This window comes from Anas acuta, chromosome 1, assembly GCF_963932015.1.
Source record: "Anas acuta chromosome 1, bAnaAcu1.1, whole genome shotgun sequence".
Taxonomy (NCBI): Eukaryota; Metazoa; Chordata; class Aves; order Anseriformes; family Anatidae; genus Anas; species Anas acuta.
The window spans coordinates 29,514,921-29,535,665 of NC_088979.1; positions in this window are offsets into that span (position 1 = coordinate 29,514,921).

The window sequence follows — 20,745 nt, forward strand, 5'->3', positions numbered from 1 at the left end:
AATATATATCTTTAAACAAGCCATTTTTATCCACTCCAAATCACAGGTTTTATTCATACCCTTTCCTCTGACCCAACCACTTACAAGTACCAAGCCACCCATGCCCAAGCTGGCTTCAAGCACGGACTCATACAATGTCCCAGGCTGGAAGGAATACACAAGGATCATCGAGTCCAACTCCTGGCTCCATACAGGATCACGCAAAATCAAACCATATGTCTGAGAGTGTCGTCCAATTCTGCTTGAATTCTGACAGTCTCGGTGTTGTGACTACTGCCCTGGGGAGCCTGTCCCAGTGCCTGACCACCCTCTGGGTGAAGAACCTTTCCCTAACAGCCAGTGTTGGCCCACTTATGTACAACGTGGACATCAGCAGCTGTGGCCTCATCATATCTCTTGGATTTTGGACTTGCCTTTTGGATGTTGTTCTGGGTCTTTAGCCTGATGATTTTGACTCATCCCTTGTAAATGTTAGGCAAAATTCCTGAATTTCATGACTCCTCTTTTCCTTGCCTGATAAGCTCCAGTCCTTTATCCTCTTGACATCTTTATCTCAGTTCTTCCTTTCCACTGGAATGAAATCCCAATAGGGAGGCCTGTGGCAATCAACACACAGATCTCCTTTTATCTCTTGTTTTGCTGCTTCCACTGGTGTTTTGTCACGTATTTTTCTGTTTTTATTTTATTCATATCAATCTTCATATGTTTATTATAAATTCCTGCAATGCCAGTGGAGCCTCTCCAAACTCTGGCAATTAGAACTAATATCCCATCATGGTCCTTCCAGGAATGTTAAATTTATATGGTGAGAAAGGGGCAGAAAGCCTCCTTTTTTTTGTTTGTTTGTTTGTTTGTTTTTGGCTTTTTTTTTTTTTTGGCTTTTTTTTCAAGACTTAAAAAAAAAAAAAAAAAAAGAGAACATGAGCAAAATACAAAGAAGAACCCCCTGGTTTCAATCTCACCTGATGTTGCTTGATTTTGATGTGGGTACAGCTGATCATATAATTTGCTTTTGGTTATCACAGACCTCTACTGTAGTCACTTGTAAATGAATGCTGTGAATGCTGCACCCCCGATTTCTGTATGGATCAGAAACTGATCCTTTGTAGGGCAGCCACATGTAGCCCTGGTCTGCTCTTCTTCTAGCAGAGGGTGATCACTGCTGACGTATTTCTCCTGTGCTCAACGATTCAGCCCACTTCTGTGTGACGTGCAAGCAGGAGCCTCAAACAGCTCTTAATCTCTGACAAAGATGCTTTCTCCTAACAGCAGGCTCATCAGCAAACAACAAAATGTCATTGACAAAATGATTATAGTAGGATGGCAGAATGGATCTCCATAGTAACAAGTAAGTGGGGCTAATACCACCCTTTGAAGCATCCTAGGAAGCCACCCAAAGTTACTTTTACGTTCTTGGAGCAGAATGCACAGAGTACCTCAGGAGCTGCTTGCCCTGGGAGGTGGAGAACCAGCAAATGCCTCTCATGGCTCCTTACTACCTGCCTGAAAGGGGTAGTCAGATATTGTCACAGTTAGCAGCAGCAGGTGGTTTTCCTTAAAACTGAATCTGTGAAAATACAGGATTTTAAAGGAAGTAGAAGGACAAAATAGTCCCCTGCAAGAGCCCTCTTCTATTTATCCTCAATACACTGTGTATTTGCAGTCAGTTTATTTTATGTATTTCTATGTTTCACTTTGGATGTGAAAAAAATTGAGAGGTGAGGAGGTGGTTAGGGAGTTTTCCTATCTTCCTATCACGTATTTTAATATTTTAATAACATCAATAATTTGACAGTTACAGATATACTATAATCTGTAGTTTTGGGTATTATTAACTGTACTATTTATTGATTTTCTGAAGTCTGTGCAACATGGGCAGTTTCAGCCCTTACTGTAGCTGATGTTAGAATTTTTCTCTCTGTGTGTCACTCAGAAGTGTTGTTCATCTCCGAACAAGGCCAAATCTTCAGGTAGTATAAACCAGAATAGCTTTTCGGTGCCTCTGTGCCATTTTTCCCCCTTAATATCTTGTCCTACTCTCTGTCTTCTTAGCTTTCTCCCAAGGTTTCTACATCTACAAATGTTTCTTGCAATTCTCATGACAAAGCAGAGAAATACATGCATGTGTTTAGGAGGAAACATATCACTGAAGGGCACGTTTCCCTCTAAACAGCACAACCAACCTCCAAGTTGATATTCTGATCTTAACACATACACAGGACTCCCACAAATGTCATTGTTAGGTGCCTGACGCATCCCTCAGGCACAAAGCAGCCTGTCCAAAATAAAGCCAGGATGACATTCAAGACCAGCACAAATTTCCTACAAAGTACTTTTCCTTGTGCTTTTGTGTCGTTATATGTGAAATAAAGTTGTTGGTTTGATGTGTGAACCTCCATTGCTTTGGTAGGCACATCCTGGGGCTAATTCATGTGAAAACAGGGCATTATTTCAGGAGGGTATTTTCAGGCCTTCCTGCAATTCTATATTTAATGGAGAATGTGTGATATAAGATGATTAATGGTAGTCAATGTATTCATAATGTAATTAATGCAATACATTACTTCTTCCATTTCCATGCAGTTTTTAAGGCAGAGAAGCCATGTGAAGAAGAGAGTTTCCTTTCAGCAGGGACTTTGCACAAGTAAAAGCAAATCTGTTGCTCTGCATTTACAGAACTGTTTCCTGCTACACAGAGGATAACCATAAGAATCAAAAGAATAGATCAAAAAAGTTAAAAGTTATATGTGCCTACATGTAGCCACCAAAGTCAATGATGATGCTCCTATTAGATGTCAGACATTCCTTATCTGTATTGAAAACAATGATGTCCTAAAGGACCAAGAAGATAGTAAACAAACATATATACTGATGGTGTCCTTCTACATTAATAACAGCCTGAATTATTCTGTAGAAGTAATTTTTATTTTGTAGTTGTCTGATTTAGTTTACAGCCATTTTATGACTATCAATTTTGTGACTGCTGTAGGGACCGGTACTACTTCTGGAAGTTAGATTATCTGATGGCCATTCCTTCACACTACGGGTGCACCTCTTCTTTTTTATAAGGATAGCAGTGCCTTTAGAGATGTCTTCTTTTGCATCTCTTTCACTCCAGTTTCCTGATGATAAAAGTGAATGAGTTTTTTTCCAATCTTAATGGTTTTATGGTTCTGTGATTCTGTGATTCTAAACTGAGGCTGGAAGCCTTATTCCAGCCTTACTCATGCTGCTAATCTGATTCTTCCCTCAACTCTACCTATTCAGCAGACAAAGTCTGAAGATTTGTGGATCAGAAACTGAGGATCTTCAGAGAACCAATCCCTCTGAAGCACTGTCTTTCCTTTTTAAAGCTGTGATCCAACCACTATGGGAGTGTGAGGTTAGCTCCCATGGCTGGTCCAAGAATGTCAACTTTTGCATAATCTTGGTATTGTAGTACTGCTTTGGATGGTGTGCTTGCAAGTCAATAAAGCAGTAACTTATCATCTGTTATTGCCAGCACCTGCCAATATACCAAGAAGCAAGAGGACAAATATTTTCAAGCAAAAGAAGAGAGTATATTGTTGAAATACAATGCAAAATTACAGTCAGGCTAATCCCTGCCTGTGAGATCCTCCAAGGAGGCTCTCTGCCTTAAAACTAGCAACTTATCTAAGCATGAAGTATTCCCAGTGTAACACATCAGAATCTTTTTAGGTATTCTGAGTGATGGGGCTACCTTGCCATTTTGAAAAACAGATGCATGTCAGATTTTTCAGGTATTGTTGACTTAGGGAATAAAAAAATTCCCAGAAAAGGTTCTGAACGAGAAGGGCTGTGCATTATTGTGAAGACTTTTAGAAAGATTTAGTAGGAACAGAGTTTCTGGAAAAGCACCATGAGTAAAAATGTAATACTGAAATAATATTTTAGACTAACTATAATCTGTCAAACAAAATTGTTAAATAAATACTGCCCTTTAAAATATGAAGTTGCAATACAATCACTCTTCCTGAATAAGTTTGTGTCTCCCAAACTTCTTCACATGGATCCACATAATTCTGTCATCTAATCATGAGTTTAGTTTCCTCAATATTTTATATTTGTAGTAGTGGGAGAAAAAATACCGCTGTTAAAAAACACTAAAAATGGAGTAAAGGATACACACAGAAAGTGAAGGATACACACAGAAAGTGATTGCTTGCCACAGTGCCGTGAAAAGTAGCTGGGCTGAACTCACCAGCAGGCTTAATCCCAGAGCAGGTTTCTCTTATCTAGGCCTTTAAATTACTCCCAACCAGAGTTGCTTCAAATCCATAAGACTTGAAGTAAACACCCACACAAGTAATGCAGCCTTTCTTCTCAGGAACTGTTCTGGGACATTTTTTTGCCAGTGCCCTTTGGGAGTTTTGAGGCAAAATTGGAACAATGCCAGTTCATTCCCTTCAGCCTGGGAAAGAGTCATCTTCCTAGAACTGCCTTCCCCAGCTCTGAAAGAGGGTGTAGTCTTACCCCAACTTGCCTGACAGGCTGAGAAAACAGAGATGTCTCTTAGCCCTTGACTGTTGCAACTGGGACCAGACTAAGGAAAAACACATTTCTGGGTTTTGTCCAGGCTCCAGATGTTTTCTGTATGCTTCCCCAGATCTGTGTCTATCTTGGAGCCCTTGAATCTTCCCCTCTCTAACCTTAGGGGGACTGTGAGACTGATATTAGTTAAAATTTTAGTCTGGTACACCTCAGTGGGATTGCTAGCTCTTGCTTCCATGGGAGCCACGGTGTTCATTTCCTACCCAAAGCTATTGTCTTTATTGTCAAATGAAAAGAGAAGAACTTGCATACACCAGTTGGTTCTGAAACAGAGAAGAGGAAGAAAGTTTTAATTGCAGATAGCTCTTGAGCATGATGTAAATCCTATTTTGCATGTTAAAGTGGGACTTTGGTGGAACAAAAGCTTTGTGCCTTGGGAATGGTCAGAAATGTCTTCTGGATGAGAAAACAAACAAGCAAACAGACCAAAAAAAAACCATATTTGTTGCATGGCATTAGAAAAAATAATCTCTCCATCTGCACAGGTTCTGTTTTGTACATGTGTCAAAATGATCTGCCTTGTGCCAAAGCTGAAACATAAAGTTAAAACTGCTGCTGCTGCTGCTGGACTTTATTTCCCTCCAGGGTTTGCACAGGTGGAAAGCTGGCATCAGCTGTGTTCTGCTTGAGCCTATGGACTGCTGTGCTCCCTCCCTCATTTCACTTTTCTCAGCCCCTTCTGACTCATTTTTGCTCCACCAAGAAAAAGCTTTCCTTGTTACAGCAAGGATATAATGAGTAACAGCTTCCAAATATTCCCCCATCTATCTCCTGCAGTAAGTGCTTGGGAAATTGTGCTTGAAGTCCTTTGATGGCACGAAATATTAAGCCTGATTTTTTAAAGAGGTTCTGTGCACAGGTTTTCCCTCTTTACTTCTTCCTGATTTGCCTCTGAGAATGGTCCAGAAAGACTCAGAAACAGCTGAGCCACTTGGCTTCAGCATTTACTGTTTATCATGGGACCCCTTAGAGCAGGCACAGAGAGGATTTATTACCAATCCGTCCTTACAAGTTTTCCAGTGCTCTGAAAAGCAAACGTTTTGGAAGCTTGATTTCCTCACTTAGACAAGAGAAGAAAATCTGGACATTCTTTGAACCTAGAACTCACATTCAATATGACAAATGCATTTCATGCAGGCATTATACCATTTCAACAGGTGGGATGCAAGTCTTTGTCACGGCTCAGAGTCACGGCTCAGACAGACCATTGTGAAAAGTCCAGTTCCCAACCAGGAACACAGGAAAGCTGGTCTTAAGGCTGTGTGCCCATACATAGTGATGGACAAGAAATGGGAGTCTCTAATAATCCCCCTCTGATTTGGATTGATTTTCATGTTTCTAGCCACCTCAGTCATGTCTTGGTTTGTATGAGGAGTATTCATTACAATGGAATGTCCCACTTGCGTTGACACGTGTTGCTTTGCAATAAAATCATAATGGTTAAGGGCACCTGGCTGTGTGCCTCAGCAAGTCTTCTTGGCAAACCTGAGTGTGGGCAAGCTGGCTGACTGGTCAACAGGTCATGGACTGCAGTCTATGCAGCAGTTACAGATACAGCTCCAAAAACAATAGCAATTGAGTAGTAAAGAAGCTTAGGGGGCATTAGGAGAGTTTCATTTCTAAAACAGGGACAGAGCCAAGTCTGTGAAGCTCCTATTTCAATGTAGGCAGTCTCTGGTATCCAGTATTGAAATGAGTTAGAGACCCTCAGTAAGTGCATTGTGATTGATGTGGACCCTTGGAAATATCTCCTACTCGTACACTTGCAGAAAGTGAGCTACAGAGCTGCTGGAAGAAGAGGAAGGGTTGAGGTATCTCTAAGATGAAATCCTTTCAAGTTAATAAATAATCTTTGCCAGGGTAAAACTGTAAGTCCTGTGTTATTTTTGTCCTGAAGATTCACAAGGAGAGCTCTCATTTATAATAATATGAATCTATTCCCTAAACAATATTGTAAATATTAAATATAATTGTACAGTAAAAGAAACAATGGAGAGTCACCAATACACATCATCTGTCAATCTTAGTTGCTCAAATGCCTAAGGCTCTTGCTGTTACTTCTTCTACCTTTGATGTTTGATGTTAACATGTTCTTCTGGGTGAGCATCATTTCAAGTGACAAGGAATTACTATAAATCTAAAAATAATTTATTATCTTTTAAGAGCAAAGGTCATTTTCATTTTGAACAAATAAATGTCAAGTAGTGGATGAAATAAAGGATAATAATGCATGGGCAGACAGCCAGAGGAAATAGATGTAATTAAATTAAAGTTCAGGATGACACAGAGAGCCAGGCAATGAAAATCTGAATGTTTTTAGGCAAGTTATCAGAGTCCATTTTACTGCAGGATGTGCTGTTATCTGATCCCCTAATCCTGCCTGTGCCCTGAGCTCATCTAATAAACACAGAAAACTCTGAGAAAGAGGGATCCTAAAGTCTTTATCTGAGAGCCTAGGCAACCAACAGGCCAGCTTTGTATATGCTGGTGCTGGTGCTTCATACTCAATAGAGCTGCAACGGTTTTCATCAGCTGCTCAGTATCTGTGGAAGTCAGTATGACATGGAGAGAAGCACAAAGTGTTCATGAGTATGAAAGCTCTTCTCAGACTTTCACAGGACAAAACTTGCTGGATTCCATGGGACACACAGTCAGCTTTTTGTCTCCCCCATTCGACTCAGTTTTTACTTTGCAATTCCTTCATTGGGACTCAGTTCAAGTTTAAAACACCAAAACATGGTTATGATAAGCAGATATTGAAGATACAGTGTATAGCCAGATATCCAAGAGCCACTTCCCTGGACAGCCTATTAAAACGCTGTACAACTCTTTCAAGAAATAAATTCTCCTCATATACGATGTAAACTTCCCCTGGTGCAACTTTCCCATTGTCTTATCAGTTGGTGATTGGCCATTTCCCCTTGTCTTATCAGTTGGTGATTGGCCTGTTCCAGTTTTCAATCATCCTCACAGTAAAAAAAGGATTTTTCTTATGCTTAAGTGGAATTTTCTGTGTTTCAGTTTGTGCCCTTTGCCTCTTGTCCCTGAGCATGACTAAGAAGAGGCTGGGTGTGTTTTCTTTACTCCCTCCTACCCCACAAGGTATTTATATACACAGATGATATTCCTCCAATCCCTCTCTTCTCCATGCCAAACAGTCCTAACTCTCTCCTTGTATGAGAGATGTTCCAAACCCTTGCTTATCTTTGTGGCTCTTTGCTTGATCTTCTCCACTCTGTTCATATTTCTTCATATTTCTTGTGTATTGTGGACATCAGAACTGGACGCAACACTCCAGATGTGGGCTCATGAGGGCTAAACAGAGGGGAAGGATCTCTTCTCTTGTCTTTCTAGCAGTACTTTTCATAATGCAACTCTGGATGCTCTAGGTTTTCCTACCTGCAAGGACACATTGCTGTCTTATGTTCAGCTTCTTGTCCACCAGGATTCCCAAGTCTTTCCAGTCTGTTGGCCACCAGTATGCACTGGCATGTGGCATTATTCTTTCTCTGGCATTCCCTTAGTTGAACTTCATGACATTCTTGTCAGACAATTTCTCCAGCCTGTCAAGATCCTCTGTATGGTGGCACACCCATGGTGCACCAGCTGCTCCTCCCAGTTTTGTATCATCTACAGGCTTGCTGAGGTTGCACTCTGTCCCATCATCTGGGTCATTAATGCAGCTGTATACGGTACTTCCCAATGACAGAAGTGAGGCCAATCAGCCTGTAACTCTCCAAATCTTCTTTGTTGCACTTCCTGAAGATAGAGTGGCATATGCTTTCTTCCAGTACTCATAAACCCTACCTGATTACCGCGATCTTTCAAAGATAATTGACAGTGGTCTGCAATGACTTCAGCCAGCAACATGGTAATCGTGGATGCATCCCAACAGCTCATATGAATTTATGTGTTTCCATCTGTTTAAATGTTCTCTAATTATTTTCGTTCTCTGACAAGAAGTTTTCATTGCTCCAGCATTTCTCCTGGGATTTCTGAAGGCAAGCCTTCACAGCAAGGACGAAGGCAAGGAAGACGTTATGTTGGTCTTTTCCATGTTGTTTTTTTTTTTTTTTTTTTTTTTTTTTTTTTTGTCACTATGTCCTACAAAAACTTACATATATATATTAAAAAAAAAAAAAAAAATCCAAGCCTCTCTATCTATTTGGCAGTCCCAAAGGTTTCCCAGAGGTCTTGTGTGATATCTACCAACCCCATGGGAATCTCTCAAATATCTGAAATACCTCCTAGAACATCTCAAATGGTTGTGGACACCTCAGCTATCTGAGATAATGCTCATGTACCTAAAACCAAACAGCACAATGGGACCCACTTCTTCACAGGTTATAACGGAGCTTAGACACAGCTGGCCACATGCATAGGCACCTTCCCATAGGTGTCAATCTCACACTTAGTCCCTGGCACTGCACCTGGGAGCTCAGGTACTGGTGCACTGCTCTGTGCAGATAAATTTTCTAAGTTCAGTTTGAATGCATTTTTATAAAAACACAACTGAAGTCAGAAGATAAACACTCAGTTTCCAAAGCATAAAAAGCATTTATCAAAGAATTAATTTTCTATGATTAATTTTCTCTGACAGCTTGTTTACCCCCCCCTTTTTTCTCAAGCACATAATATGTGTCAGTGCCACAGACAGTATCCAGAACGAGACAGATGATTTGACTAATTCAAAATGACAAATGTTGTGTTGTATAGCCCTATTGCTACAGCTGCAATAGATGTCTAAATCCTATTATTAGAGCTGCAAAGGGTCATGAACTAAAAAATTCAGGTTCAGACAGGGCTTGCTCGGGCATTTGGAGGCTTGTTGGACTGGAGGAAAATGAGCAATTGTTTACTGCATTACCTTAACATACAGAGAAAGTTTGTTTGTGAGGCTCACATGCACGTCTGAGATTTCTTGCCATTTAAAGATGCTCTGATGTAGACTTTGATTCAGTCAATTTCTAGCCACAGCTTGAGTAGCAGCTGTTATCCAATTGATTTCAACAAGTAATTCATAGGGGGGGAAATAAAATCTGTACTTATGCAATAACAGGAGATAATACTTGTTATGTCACAAGACTCTTTTCAGTAACTCTGATATGATAAAATTACTTCTCTGTTATAGAGGAAAATTATAAATTCTCAGCTTAAGCGAAATAAAACATATATTTTTTTTTAAGAACTCAATAAAAACAGATTTTTTTTCTTTTTTTTTTTTTGTTAGAACTTTGCTTATAATATATGAGTGAACCATTCCCGGGACAGCAGAGTTCCATGCATGAATAAGTAGACAACTGCAAATTGCAAAGCAGATGTTCTGCTGACCTTCTCCCACTAGAGTCTGCTAGCTGAAGTAGCTGGATTATTCTCTTTCACCTGTCAATAAATCCAAATGTCAGCTTAGACAGCATTGGAGGAAATTATAACTAAGCGGGCAGAAATATAACTTTGCTATTCCCAGTGGTGTTGCTAACAACTGATAGTTAAAATGGAAGCACATCCATTGCAGAAGTATTGCAACTTACTCCTTATTAAATTTTGGATCGTATTCATAATTATTTTGCTGGCATTTAGCACTTGTTATTATATTGTTTGGGATGAGTCTGGGAAAAAAATGTTTTAATGGTGAAGTTCATTTGGCTGAGTAATAATGTCCTAGAGAATGTAGCATAAATTCTATAGTTTAGTAATATAGAAAATACCTAGACAGAACACTGAAAAAAATGCAGACAATAACTGTGAGTTCTTTACCCTGACACTACAAAAGAATAAGGAAATGTGTGAACATGATAATCTAATAAATCCCTTTAATCCCTAAATCCTATGATATGGTTGTCCAACAAAATCCTTATAAATTAAACGTATGACTAAAAATTGTGTTGAATATTTTGCTATCTGATTCCAAGAGTATTCAGTACTGAGCTCAAGAAAGCATCACAATCCATCCTGTTTCTGTTGACTAATACTAAAAAACCCTCTCAATATTATGTTTTTGTTTTGGTTTGGTTTACTACTTTGCAATTCATGTTAATTTGTGCTACAGTATTGATTCAGACCATATTAGCAAGAAATCTTTTAAACGTGCCCTGAGGTAAGTCATCTTCTTTTGCATTACATGTTAGATCCAAAGCTGTTAAATAATTGCTATGAAATGGAGCCACAAAGCCACCACATTAAGATTCAGTGTTGCATAAGAAAGAGATTTTGTAGTTTGTAGCAGTGCTGGTGAGGTTTTCTAATCATAAAGGCAGTCCTGAGGATATAACACCTTGCATACAAGCAATCCTAAGAGGGTATTTTTAACAGACATCATATCTGCATACTTGCCAACTGTTGCTTTTTCTCTTTGCACATTGAGCTTTAGCTGACTTGGCACATCTGCTTTCCTCTCGCTGTAGGCACTTTATCCACCAAGGTGTCAAAGCTTGTGTTGTTGTGAGGAAGACTCAGTGGGAATATCTTCAAGGTGCTGGGATTTAATAAAACATTTCTGAGAGTAACATCTGTCAGATGTTAATTTAGGGAGATTTTCTTCTGAATAAACAAATTGCCTTATGAAATCAGAACAGCTTGCTCTTTCAGTGATAGACTTTCCAGATTGAGATTTTATGTTGGATGGGTATCACACACCACGTTCAGAAGGATTTTCTTTTCTCTGAGGAAGCATATCTTTAACCATTTCAAGAAGCCAAACCATGCCCATGACTTGATAGTGTTTCCTCTCCTTAAGCCCAAGGAATTACATTAAGAGGAGAGGAAGAACTCTCATGCTGAGCAGAAGGGGATTTCAAGGCTATGAAAACTGCTCTAGAAGTAGTTTTCTAGACAGTTTTTTATCTTTTTTTTTCAACACTTGCAGGGTTAGAAAAATCCCAAGATATCCCAAGCAATGGGTTTTAAAGCCTAGTATTGCTATAAGTGCATGGAAGCCATTATATCATGCAAATACTCCCTTTCGTTTAGTTGAACTTTGCACAGAGGAAAGTACACTGAATGGTGGTAAAAATGTCAGAACCTGACCTAGAATCAATTCCTCTGCTATTGATCATGAGTTAATATAAAGAGCTCTGGAATTCTCTTGTATTAAAGCACTAGATAACTGTCACAACACAATTAATATGTTCAATGTCAACTTTTCAAAATTACATGTTATATTTCATGTTTATATTCCTCACTTCAGGCTTGCAAAGCATGTGTCCTGGGGTATAGGGTGATGAAAAGACTTTTAATATAAAGGCAATAAATCCTCCTTACTGGGTGAAGAATTTTTCTATATATTCCTCTGCTGCAGCATCTCTCAGAGATGGTGCTTCTTCTCCTCTTTTATACTGTGTTCAATATTTAACTAGGAACTGTAGTGTGTCTGTTGTACCGATGAGCACTGTTAAATGGTCAGATATATGTTGCAGCCTGTCTCCTTGCTCTTCCCTTTCCCTAGGAAGAACACTTAGGTGAGTTGTTCCTGCTTCATTTCTCTTGCATCACCTCTCTGCTTGTTTCCTGAGGCGGATGTGTAAGACCCAGACATCTTCTAAGGGTACTAAAATGGAGCTCATCATGGCTTATAGATGAAATCATAGAACAATTAAGAGTAAGGTTCGACTCATTGCTGGAAGTTGTACCCTTAATACTTGCAGTGATGGGGGCTGAAGGATGCTATCTGATCATCTAGCACGATCTGCATCCTGAGCTAGCATTTTTCACACTGTTAGCTCCATGCTAAGCCACATCCCCTGGATCTAATTAAACAGGGGCTTTGAGGAGGACATGTACTCTTGACTGCAAAAAAAATGAGGTGACAGAGAATTCACCAGCTCCTTTGTACCCAGCTGCTAATCACTCTCCCTCTTAGAAGTTTGTCTAATTTATCATTTGAATTTGGCTTCACTTCCAGCCACTAGTTCTTGATGTGCCTTTTTCTGCTGGATTAAAGAGCCATTCAGTAACTGGTATTTACTCCCCATGAAGGTTCTTACATGTTATAATCAAACTGTCTTTTGATCTGTTTGATAAGATAAACAGATTGAGCTCTCACTGTTCCCTCTCTCTTTTTTTTTCTTCTTTTTTTTTTTTTTTTCTTTCCCTTCCAGTCATCAAAATATCTCTGTCTTATATCTATATCATCTGTAGTATTTCCACATCCCTTTTAAAATGTTGACATCAGGACTGTATACATTATTCCGCATCAGTCCCAATAATGTCACATGCAAAGAAAAGTCACTTTCCTCCTCCTACTCACTATTCTGTTGTTTATACTGGCAAGAATTGAATTAGCACTTTTTGTCTCTGTATCATGCAGGAGCTCATATTAGTTCATTCCCCCCTGCAAGCCAGTGCTGTTTTCAGGGTACAAAGCTCCTTTCTCTAAGAATGGTCTGTGCTGCTAGTTTTTAAATGAATAGCCTTGCTTTTGCCTAGGTTTTAGCCTACCATGCCATGCAATGAACGTCCCTCTGTTTTTTCGCAGTCCTTTTATTCTCATGAGACTGTTGAACATCATCAAATCTCTTGCCAAGCTCTACAGAAACTCCTAGAAGTAACTGTCTGATAGAAATCCCTGATGACAATAATTTTTTTGAGACAACCAGCTATTAAGCTACTCCATGTACACTTTATTGATATAGAGCTCCTTTGTAAATCACCATGTTGTGTGATACTAACCCAGCCACTTTGTAGAGATCTGAATTATACCACATCTTGGTAATTACCATTGTCAGCAGAACTTATAATCATAACAAAAAATGAAATCAGGTTTGTCTGATAACAGCTAGCTCCTTCAGATGTATTGACTGTCATTAATTACATTACTGTATACATTCAGTTTTGCCCAGCAACAGGATGAGAGGCAACAGGCACAAACTGAAGCACGGGAAGTTCAGGCTCAATATGAGGGGGCATTTCTTTACCGTGAGGGTGAGAGAGCACTGGGACATGTTGCCCAGAGAGGCTGTGGAGTTTCCTTCTCTGGAGATATTCAAAACCCACCTGGATGCCATCCTGTGCAACATGCTCTAAGTGATCCTGCTTGGCAGGGGGGTTGGACTGGATCATCTTCAGAGGTCCCTTCCAACCTCAGCCATTCTGTGACTCTGTGATTCCTATATCTTAATTCTGTATGTACTTATTCCTAGGTCTACTGGTCTGTTACTTTGCCTGTAGCAGATGTACTTCAGTGGCTATACAAATTTCAAGTCAGTCCATTGCATTTTCAAATATTAGCACAGAAGAAGCACTTTCGTGGTCTTGCATATTTCACTGGTATTGCAAGATCTTTTAGGAAATTACACCGCTGATGAATATAAAATACAGTTGCCATCTCTTGACTGCAAGTAGTACAGGACTGACAGTTTAGAAATATTGGTCATCTGTCATCCATTAATTAACAGAATGCAACATACCTCTGCCACGCTCTTCATAATTCACACACCTTAATCTGCCCCTTTCTGGGCAGAGTCTGGAGAATAATTTTTAGCTTCTTTGCATTTTCAACATCACTATTAAAATTCCCAACTATACCAGTGCCAGGGCTTCTTTTGTTTCAAAAGTATTAGTTCATCTGACTGTCCTCTAATTCAGATACAAACAGGTTTTCTCCAATGCTGACCACTTTCGACCGGTTTCCTGGTCTTGCCACAGAATGCATAGTTTGCAAATGGCACACAAATTTTGTGCCTGGACCTTTACTTTCAATAAGGTTATGAAAGATTGTCCGTCAGCCTCATATGCATACACAGAAACCTCGAATCTTTGGTTTGGGTTGGAAGGGACCTTAAAGATCACCTAGTCCCAACCCTCTGCCATGGGCAGGGACACCTCCCACCAGACCAGGTTGCCCAAAGCCCCATCCAGCCTGACCTTGAATACCTCCAGGGATCCACCGCTTCTCTGGGCAAATTCTCTTCAGGCAGTTGAATTCACCCTGGTATCTGGTCACTCTGGTGAGTCACTCTTCAGGCTTCACCAGCTGTAAAATCCTTTCACTCACTATAGCAGGAGCATAGGCATCTGACTTACAGGTACACACATAAATTAAGGTGTTTTGGTCATGGAAGCTAAATTAAAGTGTCTTGATTTTGCACTGAATCTCACCATTCTAGTTTCTTCATGACAGATTGGAACTGAGGCTTTCTATTTTCTTATGTTTAATTTAGAATCTTGTCCTCTCGTATTGAGCTAATTGCCAAGACGGGCTAGTCCTCTGAGCCAGAAATTATGCTTTTTAACTGTATAGGCAGAATTTAGAAACTTCGGTTGACAGATCTCTCTAGTCCCTTGAAACCTTTCCATCTCACAGTGACAATATGTATTTTCTTTTGACTAAGACTTCTCAATATGCTTTGCAACATTTTAGCTACTTATATTTCCCCCCAAGATAAAAGCAGTGTTAAACATTTTACCATTCTACAGCTCCATTCAATCATGCAGTAGCACTTAAGAGATTGAGGCAAAGTCCCGTGACTTTAAAAATTCAATTCTCTCTTTGTACTGTGGCAGCTGATGTAGGTCAAAAAGACAATTTCATTAAAACCAAAGTTTGGTCTTCAGTCAATAAGGCCATTGATTTAACGAAGCTTTCTCCAATGCAGCCTTTGACAGTTCTTCAGTTGTCAAACCATGATTTTCAAATTATCTCCTGTAACAACAAAATGGACTTGAAGGAGGGCTAAATCTAAGTTCATTTGATCTTCCCAAAGCTGCAAATATCCTTTCACTTTCTTATATAAGGCATCAGTCTCAGGTGTGATGATCTACTAATAACCCATTAGACCGTGCACTCTCTTTTTCTTTTGCTAGCCCTCCTTTTTGTCTGCTGTTTGTTCCTGTCGGTAAGACAAGAACAAAGAACTGAGCTTTGCACTTGAAATTGAGTGAGGTGTCCTGTGCACTGGGTCTTATTTCCTGCAGACTTTCATCTGTCTTGAGACTGCTTTTACCCACCCTCTCAAGAGTTTTGTCTTCTGCATAAAGAAGATCTCACTCTAGACACCTCCAATGTGCCATGAGAATGGAGGCACCAACAGTGCCTGTTTTGGGGCATTCTGTGGTTTGGCCTATCCTGACTGAAGGGAATGAGCTCCTGAAAGGTCAGGATGTGAGACCTTGAATATAGTGGGACAGAAAATAGGTCCAATGGGAATGTGGTAACCCCAACTGCAGGCAAGGAGTGTTTCTGCATTTAGTATAACTCTTGCTATTGACAGCTGAAAGTTTTGTTATCAACCAAAGCATGCTACTATACTCAGATCACAGGTAACACAGCCATGTATAAAAAGCATGTTATCACCACTCACCACTCAGATAAAATGTGGAGCCTGTTATCTGCCTGTTGTTTTTTTTTCCCTGTTTTTTTTTTTTTTTTTTTTTTGGGGGGGGTGGTGGTGTGGGGGGGTTTGAAACAAGATGTAACATTAACTTTTCATTTACAGGCGGATTGCTTGGTAATTTAAGTTGCAATTGTCATACATACATGAAATAAATTCCACTGTAAAATTCCAGTGTAAGATTCCACCTGCAAAGTGGCATCATTTTGTAGTTCTGTCTTCCAAACTCTCTACCCTTGAAAAATAGGCTTTGACAATGTAACTTCTATTTTTTTTCTTGTAGAAAAAAAAAAAAAAAGAAGCTATTGGAATTGTCTAACCCTGCATCTGTCAGAATCAATAAGACTAGTGATTGACAGAGTTTACTCCATAATTTTGTGTTCAGATTTCAGTTCTTCAGCTCTGAAATTATATTTTAACTCCATGCCAGATCCATCAAGAGACTCTGTAGGTAAACCACAGTACTGCTATATATTACTCTCTGTAACAAAGTGCTCTTCTCTATGAAGTATGAGTCAAGAGCACAGAAGCCTATATAATGTATAAAAGGGAAAATAGTTATGTCTCTCATTGATTTAAAGTATAACACTTTCACCTACATCTGTACTCTAGACAGGAGAAATATGTGGAAAGGAAAAACCCAGTATGATAAATTTCTATGTACTGGAGAGCTAGTGCTCTCCACTGATGTGCTGAATATATGAAATAAAAGCTGTTAAATCTCTGTTGAGGGCTATTTCTAGTGAACCTCAATAACCCTACCACTTATCCAACAATAATTCTGGAGTCTCATGGAGAAGTCCCTGTTTCTCTGTCCATAGGAGCCAGAGTCACAAAGTACAAGTCAGAACATGTGTTTTGGGCTATCGTCTTTAACTACATATTTTAACAGCCTTGTGGATGGCTCTCCAAAAGAGACTGCAATTTCAGCCTTACTCCCTTACATTTTAAAGTGATTGATTTTAAAGGTTTCTCTCATGAATTTGTATGGCAACTAAAGAAACTAACATCACACCAAGAAAAAATCTGGTCACAATCATGAAACAGTTTCTTAAATAAACATTTGACCACTCTTTCTTAACTTTCATTTCATAATCTCCACAGCCATAAGAAAAGTTGTTATAAAACGTAGCTGCATAGCCTTCCCTTCTACATTGACAAAAATGGGGATTCTCAGGCTTCATTTGTCTCCATACTTGATTTTTGCTTCAAATGGCAAATTTATTTCATAATTAGCAGCACTTCAAAAAGCCCTCACCTTTATGATTGCAAACTAGGTGCTACATTCCCCATAGAAGTGGATGCTAATTAGAAGAACTTTTAACCTCCCAATTACACAAAATCAAAGTTTACAGGTTTGCTGGAGGAAACATGCCCACATGAGAAGACACTGATTAACACAAACTCTCTGCCAAGCACTTTTTAATCTTTTATTCATTATTTGCAAGACTCTGGGAAGTCTGACCTTAGAGTTTTTACTTTACTTTCCAGGGGTAAAAGCAGACTTTTTCTCTGTATTTCTGCAGAACTTTAGAATATTACTGATTTTTTTTTTTTTTTTCTCATTTGCGTCATAGCATTCTTTGAGGATGTGAAAAAATGAAGGAAATACTCCTTGCTAGTGTTGATACATACCTACAGGTGATCCTCATCACAAGTATTTTTCAAAGATTCAGGGTTAATAATGTGTGATTTGAATCAAACAATCATGATTTCTTACCCCCTAGACTTGCTCCCTGGGAGAAGAAAGGGACTATACCTTCTTTTGTCCTGCCCATTCTTCATCTTGCCTTCTTTGGTGCTGCATACCTTGGCAATTGTTTCTCTTTAGGTCACCCCCTGATTGCTTTCTACTGTTTGCACTTACTTTCCTGTTTCCATCCATTCAGACCTGCTGCTGTAATGCTTCTCAGGCAACACGAAATTGCAAAAATGGATTCATGCTGTTTCCCACCTTTCAACAGTTTTTAGATAACAGAAAATCAAAACAAAAGCTCTTTTTCAAATGAAAAGGAGCTGAGTAAACTAGTTACATTTATTCTTGCCCTTTTAATGCTTGTGCAATTTATTTCTCCTCTCTTCAGCTCCCTCTCTTGAATTTCCCCTTTCTATCTGTACTACCTTATATTCAGAACGTAAGTAGACAAATCACTCAAACTGTTGCACTTGCTCATAGGGATAACTTTGCCAAAATAAACTTTTCTTTAGTCCTTTCAGAGTATAAACGATTCAAGCCATGTTTCGATTGGCCTGGTGAAGAGCCAGCAGGATGTTTATAGGAAAGAAGTCAGCTAGATCCTGCCTTCTAAGTAAACTCCAGCAGAAGAGAAATCTGGAAAAAGGTACCTCCTGCAGCATCTCCATCATCCTGCCTAAAATGATTTCCTTACAGCGTTCCCTTCCCAGAGACACATGCACAGAAGATCTTCCCTCTTAAAACTCTTGCAAGGGGAAATACTGAAAAAAGCAACCATCTCTTGCCCCATGATAAAATTGTGTGAATCGTTGTACAGTCATAAATGATCACAGACATAAGCAATTTGTCATAGTCCATTGCTATGTTGCAACATTTTCAGGCTATTTTTAGTCTTCCTTGTGTTACCGAGGCATTTTGTTATAAACAATTTCTTTTTATAATTTTATCTTTTTTTTTATAATGCCTGCTGTGCAGTCCTGGTCTGTATCATGATCAGGGATATGTGGTGCCAGGCTCTAACCTGAAAGAGTTTATAGTCTGTATTGAATTTACAGTGCAAGATACACATTTCAATTTTAAATTCTGCCCCAGCGCTGTGAACCACCACACAGACGTATGGCTGTGTTTTTACTAGAGCTGTACTCAAATTTATTCATGATAAAACCCTTTGAACAAAACAGAGATATGTCAAGCCATAACTTCTTATGAACAAATTACTGATCCTGTTGAATGGGATGAAACCTGTACTCTGTGCTCTCATTTCTTTGGGTTTTCTCATGCAAATTTACTATCTGTTATAAATTGCATAGATTTGGCATCAAGAAAGAAATCTTAAAACTTGGCGTCCTTATTGTTTCCTTTAACTGTTGAATGATTAGCTTTTTTCTTCCTGAAGTGGTGAAAATAATGAGTGAAAAACTTGCCAAACTTTCTTAGGGAAATCCCTGAGTGACTGACAGAACTGGGGGGACCCTCAATCAAGACAGCAAGCCACAAGCTCTCCAAAGTCCCCTGCGGTAAAAGGAAAGCAATGCAGTGCTTTGCAAGAGACAGAAGTGCTCTGAGGGTGCTCGCAGTAATTTTGGTCAATCTAAATTGCAGTCACTGAATAAATCACACAGAAACCTTCCACTGTGGCTGTCAGCAGCAAAAAGGACTGAGAACTGCGTGTCAAGGATCTCTCCTTAGAGGGCTGTCCTCTTTCTCCGGGGCTGTCAGTATCTGAAAGAACAAAATGGTTTATCTCTGGGCACCCACAGCAGGTACAGTCCCTCCACTCACAAGCATTTGAAGCTTTCTACAAACCAAGTGAAAGACAGCACATCCAGAAACTAAGGAAAGTATGGCAGAGCATGCTGTGTAGACAGCAAGTATATCCTGACCATTTGAGAAAGGCAAGCAGAAGTCCATCTCGTGCCTTTCTCTTCCATTCTAAGGGTGTCTCTGAGATAATGTCCCATGAGCTGTTTTGTGTTATCCCTTCACTCATGACTTGCATCAATAGTAGTAGTCACCCATTTCCCTCTGAAGAGCAGAGCTGGGATCTAAGGATCCTCTTCCTTGGTCCATCATGGAAATACCACTGGTAAAACAACACTTCAGTGATTCAAGTTTATGACTCGAGTTCATCTAGCTCCTCTCCAGTATGTTGTGTCCTCCTCAACACCTCTAAGGGAACAAGTGAGTTCTGACCTTTAGCTGATCTCTGCCAAACAAACAAACCCTTCTTCCAGTCCTTCTGAGAATCTTCTAGGGCTCTAGAAGCTAGAGAGATTGTGAGTACAGAGCCTAAACTCTGCAGAGCCATTCTCTGCCCTTTTGATCATGTGGGGAAGTACCACAGTGTCTGCAAAGCAAGCATTCAATATGCATTGTCATCTGCATTGCCAGTAATTAACTCACTGGCTAATTTGTTATAAGCTTAGCTGCAAGTAATCGATGTGAGATGAAACTTGTTCTTCTTCAGTGATTAGTTGGTCTTTGATATACTTCTTCCTCACACAGAATCCGAATGACTTTGCACATATATGTATACGGCAAAAATTATTTAAACGGCAAAAATGAAATGTTGCAAGCACAGATATTCCCTCATTTCATAAGCTCTGAAGTGCTTTTGCTGCAAGCTGACTTTTCAAGTTATATCTGTTACTGGATGTTATGGGTCCTCTTTCCCCATTCCAGTGGAAAATGCTGAATGGATTTGAGAGCACAGGAAACACAGAAAGGCAAATCAGTCACTGTGAACCACCCAGAATTTGGCTCCTGCTATTAAACAGCACAAATTAGGTAGCAATATGAATTTTAGAGGTGCAGCTAAGTCAGTAGTATTCAGGGAGAGGAAGGGGGACTTTCTGAACTTACTGGAAGAGCCTCTTGCTCTCAGCTTTCACAGGATGTTATTTCCTGGAGTTTTGACATACTCATTGCATCCCCCCAACAGACAAATTTTAAAATGAGCCAAAAAAATTGAGCAATTGCAGCAATCTCCCTCTTGCTTGAGGCCAAAAGGGATCCAAAGAAGGGTTTGAGTGGGTTCCACCAGCGTTATTCCTGACAATTTATGGAGTCACCTGTTACGTTTCAGCTGAGCTCAGGAAACTTACAGAACAATTGCAATAGGGATTTGCATTGCATTCCAACAGCCAGCCA